Source organism: Carassius gibelio, chromosome A9, assembly GCF_023724105.1.
Source record: "Carassius gibelio isolate Cgi1373 ecotype wild population from Czech Republic chromosome A9, carGib1.2-hapl.c, whole genome shotgun sequence".
Taxonomy (NCBI): Eukaryota; Metazoa; Chordata; class Actinopteri; order Cypriniformes; family Cyprinidae; genus Carassius; species Carassius gibelio.
This window is the reverse complement of record NC_068379.1, coordinates 22,689,355-22,696,670: the sequence shown is the minus strand read 5'-3', so window position 1 is coordinate 22,696,670 and position 7,316 is coordinate 22,689,355. Positions and strand designations below refer to the sequence as shown.

The 7,316-nt window shown below is 36.4% G+C and overlaps 1 long non-coding RNA gene across 3 annotated transcripts in view; it reads right to left on the bottom strand.

The window, feature by feature from the left end:
• Positions 1-426: 426 nt before the first annotated feature.
• LOC128020343 (uncharacterized) overlaps positions 427-7,316 on the bottom strand; it is a 37,136-nt gene continuing 30,246 nt past the window's right edge. For 2 of the 3 annotated variants that reach the window (XR_008185356.1, XR_008185357.1), the window contains exons 3-5: positions 2,085-2,121; positions 1,431-1,565; positions 427-1,356 (exon numbers count right to left, since the gene is read on the bottom strand). This is a non-coding gene — a long non-coding RNA (uncharacterized LOC128020343). The remainder of the gene's footprint in view (positions 1,357-1,430; positions 1,566-2,084; positions 2,122-7,316) is intronic. The other variant, XR_008185358.1, reaches the window with a different exon arrangement.

Here is a 7,316-nt window from a genome sequence, read left to right as displayed (position 1 = left end):
TGTTAAACTAATTGTTTCAGTTGAAAAAAATGAATAAACAATTGATTTAACCTGTAAGCCCTGTAACATCAGTGCATCCTGGTATTGTCAATACACAGCATGTCCATGCAAAATCCTGCCTACAATGTGTGCCCATTCACACTTGGGACAAAGGATGATTTAATAGCTCAAATTTAATAACAGCCCTTTATGAAATTAAAATATGACATTTGCCACCTCTTCGCACCAGGAGGGCGATCTGTCATATTTATAAGATGGCTCTATACAAATGTTGAACTTAAAATTCAGCAAGCATAGTTAGAGAGCCTTTTTGTCATCCTGTAACAATAGCCTACATGATTGTCTCTTTAAACATCTCTACTGTAAGCTTTAGAGATAATATAATTATGCTACAATTCAAGCTCTTGTGAAAATAGATGAGGGAAATTAAAAAAGATAGATTTTATATTCATATACAGTTATTTTGTTTAAACACTCTAACAAGCCATGGCATTCAAACTGTTTGTTTACAGTCTGAGTTAAAAAAAAATTCCATTGTTGTGTGGACACACAGAGACACGCATGAATTTGTCTCTGAGGTTAGTTTCTGTCCTCACATACAGTTGCACACTCTTTCCAGGCAGACATGGGGAGGTGCACAATGCACTGAAAAATGCTTGACTTAATACTGCCATCTACAGAAAACGATGGATCTTAGTCATAAAATCTCACCACAATTCTTCACATGGAACTAAATGAGGAAACTAACGTGCATTACTTCATAGCCTTGAAACGACGAGAAGACAAATATGGACGAAGAAATAAAGACTATATTTCAGCTGCATGCTATGGTTAAACTATGATGCTAAAGCAAACCATGGCAGCAGTATGCCTGCCAGACATACACATATACATACATATATATACATATATATATATATATATATATGTATATATATATATATAAATGTGTGTGCAACTACTTTCTCTTATGCCCAGATCGTTCAGATTCATCATATTATGGTGCAAATTACTTGCTTTGTGAAATGAAATATTTCATCTGTCATGCAAAGAGTTTGAGTCTGAGCCCTTCCTGTGGTGCAGTACAGCACAGTGGGGTGTAATGAAAGAGGGTATGTCAATACCAGTAAAGGATTTCGCCGGACTAGTCATTTTGTTCTTTGCTGGAGTTCTTTGACTGGCTGTCCAATATGTTAAGAGCGAAGCTCTTTATGAAAGGAGTTGTGTCAGAGCAGGCTGTCCTCATTCCTCCTCTGCAGTGTGGTAATGGTGCTTTATCACTTTCCTGTGACAGGCCCGTTTCCCTCTTCTGTTCAGTAATAAAGGTTGGCTGGGCTCCAGAGGAGACCTTGGATGCTGAAGAGATGGACAGATGATGCTCAATGGAACTGAAATTTAACCTAAAGGTATTTTCTTTGAACTGCACTTACGCACTCACGGGTGACCAGGCACACACCCATCCAATCGTCCTCCTTGGGCCCCACTACCATTGACTGATCATGGATGAGCAGTTTAGCTGGAGGCTAAGACAGGTTTCCAAAGCTCAATCACGGCTGGTCATCATCCTGGTGGGCAAGGAAATAGAGAGAGACAGATGGAAAAAGTGCATATGAGAGAGAATGAAGCCTTAGAGGGAAGGAGCAGAAGATGAGTGCGGAGCCATGGGACGAGGCTGCCATTAGATACCTCACTAATGACTAATGAACCCTCTTTCCTCGCTGATTGAGATTAAGAGGCGCCAGACAGCAAGCCTGCAGGGGTCAGCAAAGAGTTAGGTCCCTTTACTTCCTACGACCTCTCTACAACCATCCATTTCATCCTCTTACTTTCTCTCCTAGTGTCCCTCTTTTCTTTCAGTGAATCACTTAACATGGTCCAAACACTTCAGAGACCCACACCACGAGGTCCAGAGGTTTCGAAGCTTCATTTGCATTGTATGTTTAAGCAGTATGTAAGTGAATCAGCACATTAACTGGGACAGCAGGCCAAAGTTCATGCAGGCAGCATTTCTGCTGCTTACTGAAAATAGAGTGTTTTTACATTAAAGGGACAGTGAAATGAATGTTCTGTCATAATTTACTCACCCTCATGACATTCCAAACTTGTATGACCGACTTTCTTCTGTGGAATGTAAAGAAGACATTCTGAAGTATGTTGGTAAAAAGTTTTGGTTCTTATTGAAAAAAATACAAATGGAAGTCAATGGGACACAAATTTTAAAGTTCTAAATTTATTAAACCCAAAGCTGAAGAAGAAGAAAAAAAGATTCTAAATGGAAAGACTAATTTAAAAACCTGATCATCTTGCAGTCTAGTTTAAAACTTGGATCAAGCCAAAACATTTTTTTTTTCATTTGTGGCAACTGGCTCTATTTTATGTTACCTCATAAAAGCCTATATTGCAAAAGATAAATATGTTCATAGTGCATTTTCTACACATTTTCTGCTGATCACTGCTAAAATAGGCTCGGTTCCACATCACACTGCTTCAACAAGCACTGTGAATACTGCAACATGTTAATATTGGTGCCAATATGTTGCACTTAGTCATTACTAATACAACAAAATTCAATAAGTCACTACTTTAATAGTCTCACGTATACAGACTTGACTAACATTTGGCCCACAGTGTAGCTTATTCTGACAAAGAATTTGGTTCTTGTAGCTCAAACAGTAGAGCATGACATTACTTTGTAAGTACATTTGAATAAGAGTCTGCCAATTGCATACAAGCTAATTTAAATGTAAAATATCTACCTGCTTAAACAGGAAAAGTCTTTTTGAATGGCATGTATTAACATCACGGACCATATTTACTAAACTGGGTACATTTCTGCAGGTGATTTACAGACGAAAAAACAAACAAACAAAAGAACAAATATCAGATCAAAGCCAGATCATTTCCATAATGGCCAACACATCTACCAAGAGCAGTGCAAACTAGCATCCGCTTTAAGACATACTTTTTAGGAGCATTATAATAATATCTCATACCAGTAATTTGACGAGCACACAGGTTGGTAAATCATGTGATTCATTTCAATAACTCTCAATCCATAAATTTTGCGTCTAAAAAGGGAAACTCCAACAAATGTATGTTCATTGAAGTCAGGTGCAAAAATAACTGCGACAACGCCTTTTCAGCACTAATTCCTCATTGCCCCTCTTTATAAATCCCGACAGTGCTATTTTAATGCCAAAAGACGAAAGGTGTTAAGAAATCTGGCCCCAAGAATTGGTTTTGTTTTTACAGCATTTTAGGGGCAGGTTGATCCGAAATAGTTGTAAAAATAATCGGAGTAAAAATAAAAATTGATAATATTTACACAGCAGTGTCACAAAAAAGGAATTAGCAAAGATGTACAGGTATGACGACTTTGTAATCAGAATTGATGTCAGTCAAAAATCATTTGATATACTTAACATAACTCACAATGGAAGATAGTTCTGCTACTGGATATCTAGTTAAATTGCTAAATTCGATATATTTGTATTATATATAATATTGTATATAAACTAACCTGGCAAATTTTGCCAAATCCAGGAATCCCTGTGGTTCTACTTCAAAAGTGCTTTTTGAATCAACCTGGCAGCTTAAATAAACATAATATAAACTTTAAAATACTATGTTTTGAGAGATTATTTCTTTGCTAATTTAATATTTAAGGTTGTTTTAATTAGCTTTTATTTTTATATATTCATTTTTCAAGTTAATACTAAATTGTTGTTATTGTGCCATTTTATCAAAAAAGTATATATTTCTATTACATTTTTATTCCCGTTTTTTTTCATCTACTATTCATATTTTATTGCAGCTTTATTTAAATCAATGCTTTTTTAAAATAGTTTAAATTTAAACAACATTAGCTAAAATTATATTTAATGTTTATTCTTCTGTTTTCTACATAGTGCTTGTCATGTGTGAAGTAGGCATTAGACAGTAAGAGAATGGTCTGTGGGGGTGTTGTCTGAGAATACCAATGCTGAGCCCTTACTGCTCAATGGTTATCAGTGCATTTATGGTCCAGTAACTCCCCAAATCGAAAAACTGACAGAACTGTGCCAAAGTGAGTCTTTTAGGTTGCATTGGCGGAGAGCCATTGCCTAACACTTACTTGGATATACACACACAGGCAATGAGGCTTTCTGCATGATGTCATAACAGCGTCATCCTGCCTGTGCGGGGTGACGGCAGCAGTGAATCACATGTGATGAAACCTCCAACCTAACCTTTGACTCCACACAAGAATATGAATGGCAAATTCGAGTCAATGGCCATTTCAAAAACTTCACATTTGACCAGCCTTTGAATTTTGCTCCACACATTCTGTCCTTTCACTGGTTCTGGCGGTCAGGATTAAAAACTAATTTTATTCAAAGCTCTTTTACCGCTGGCTTGGTCAATATCACCTGACAGGAAAGGAAATTCATTTCATTTCATTTGAAAGGCTGGAATTATGTTTGCCATTTCTAAATACTCCCTTCACCTCAGGTCGGCATTGTGCCATCTGGTATGAGGGCCAAACAAGAATCAGAATGAAAGAACGACCACCCATTCAAGACATTCAGATAATTTGTTCTTTCTTTTCATACGTATAACATAGATTTCTTATAATTTTATGGGATTTCAGAGAATTTTTGGCACTTGAAAACCATCCAACATATATATATGTTTCCAAGGGTGATAATTTTCAATTGTCTCTGTGGATATTGATTTGATGGCTGCTTTATTAATATGCAGGCTGGAATCAATTAGCAATTTATGATGAAACTCTGTGATATAAAATATATTTGTGTGAGCCAGCAAATGTTTGTATATAAACTGTGTGAAAAAGTGGAAGGACACAATGAGAGGACAAAACAAAGGGTAAAATCAGAGGACAAAATAAAGGTGCCACAAAAAGCTCTCAATGTTTCCAAATACCATTGATGGTGTTTTTTGGAAGCTAACAGTTGAGAAATGTTATATCCCTGTGTATAGTTAATGTGAGAAAAACTAATCAATGAAAGTCTTCTCACCTTAATATTTCTATGTTCTCTGAACGTGGAATAATTATTGGTGCCAGACGGGCTGGTCTTATTATTTTAAAAACTGCTGATCTACTGGGATTTCCACACCCAACCATCTCTAGGGTTTATAGAGAATTGTCCGAAAAAGATAAAATATCAAGTAAGCGGCAGTTGTGCAGACAAAAAGAAGAATGGGCAGACTGGTTAGAGATGATAGAAAGGCAACAGTAACTCAAATAACCACTCGTTAGAACCAAGGTATGCAGAATACCATCTCTGAACGCACAACACGTTGAACCCTGAACCACATGAGCTATGGCAGCAGAAGACCACACCGGGTGCCGCTCCTGTCAGTTAAGAACAGGAAATAGAGGCTACAATTGGTACAGGGTCACCAAAATTGGACAACATAAAATTGGAAAAACGTTGCTTGGTCTGAGTTTCGATTTATGCTGCGAGATTCAGATGGTAGGGTCAGAATCTGGCCTAAATCACTTTTTTTTTTTTTTTTTTTTTGGCATGGAACAGTATATATTTGTATTATTTTTACTGAAGTGATCAGGCTGCCTTGCTGTTACTTATTTCCAAGAGTCATCATTTTAATTTGTCTCAGTGTATATCACCAAAATTAGACCACAGAAGAACATAAAGGCATGGATCCATCCTGCCTTGTCTCAGTGGTTTAGGACGGTGGTGTAATGGTGTGGGGGATATCTTCTTGGCTCACTTTGTGCCCCTTAGTACAAATTGAGCATTGTTCAAATGCAACCGTCTACCTGAGAATTGTTGCTGACCATGTCCATCCCTTTATTGTATCCATCCTCTGATGGCTACAACCAGCAGACCATGTCATAAAGTTCAAATAATCTCAGACTGGTTTCTTGAACATGGCAATGAGTTTACTTTACTCAAATGGCCTCCACAGTCACCAGATCTCAATATCAGTATAGACCAAAATCTCTGAGGAATGTTTCCAACACTGTGTTGAATCTATGCCACAAAGAAAGTTCTGAATGCAAAGTCCAACCCAGTACTAGCAAGGTGTACCTAATAAAGTGGCCAGTGAGTAAGCAAATGGAAAAAAAAAATCATCTTGAGTCAAGGACTGAAATAACCCTCTCACACTTCGCACCAAATTGACAATGTGAATCAATGCAGCCAAATGGCTTTAAAATTTTGTGTGCATCTGACAATGAAGGTGAGTCAATACTTCTGATGGGCTTTGAACATTTACTTTTGACCTACACCGTAAAAATGTCCAAAAAACATGGACCTCGCTTTAAGAAATAAGGCAGATTATTGCAAGTCATTTTGGAGTAAGCTCAATTAAAGTCTGTCCAAATGAAATGACATGGTTAAGCAGGGAATCTAACAACAAAGATCATGCAGTATTGGGAGATACGAAAGCAATGCAGACACAGTAATCACTTCAATAGTTTCAAACAGACGGCAGACAAATTTCAGAGCTTAATACACAATGGGTGTATTAAGATGGGGAAAAAGATGCGCAATGAACACCATAACCACACAACAAATAACTAACAGTGATGATAAAACAACAGCAGCAGGAGCATAAATAAAGCCAGTATACAATATAATAATACTAATCCTATAACACTATCTCTATCATTTTTATGCCACATGTATGCAACAATGGGTTATGTTCAAATGGGATGGCAGCTGACTATTTACTGAATACTACAGTATATACTGAATACAGTTTGTACAAGTTTATACAAATAATAAATATATAAAACGGTAATGCTATGCAATGATAAACTTAAAAAAAATGCTCCTGTCACATTACCAAAATGTTTATCACATGATCAGATCATGTCTTGTTTGTATTTAATTTACTATGTCCATTTATCATCTTGTAAATACAATATTTAGAGTTTTATCAAATTTTCAATGAATGAATGAATGAATGAATGAATGATCGAATGAATAAATGAACAAATAAATGAACAAACAAATGAACTAATGAATGAATGAATGGATCTGATCAAATTAATTACCATATAGTGGAGTCCCACAAGGCTCAATTCTTACACCGCTCTTGTTTAGCCTGTATATGCTTAAGTCAAATAATAAGAAAGAACCAAATTGCCAGAATTTTCTTCACATACAAAAAACTGAAGTCATTAAATTTGCAAACAAAGATGAAGTTCAAGGTTATTGCATACCTTGACTCTAGGGGTCTAACAGCTAAAAATCAAGTCCCAAACCTTGGTGTAACTCTGGAGACAGACCTTAGTTTCAGTAGTCATGTCAAAGCAGTAACTAAATCTGCATACTATCATTTAA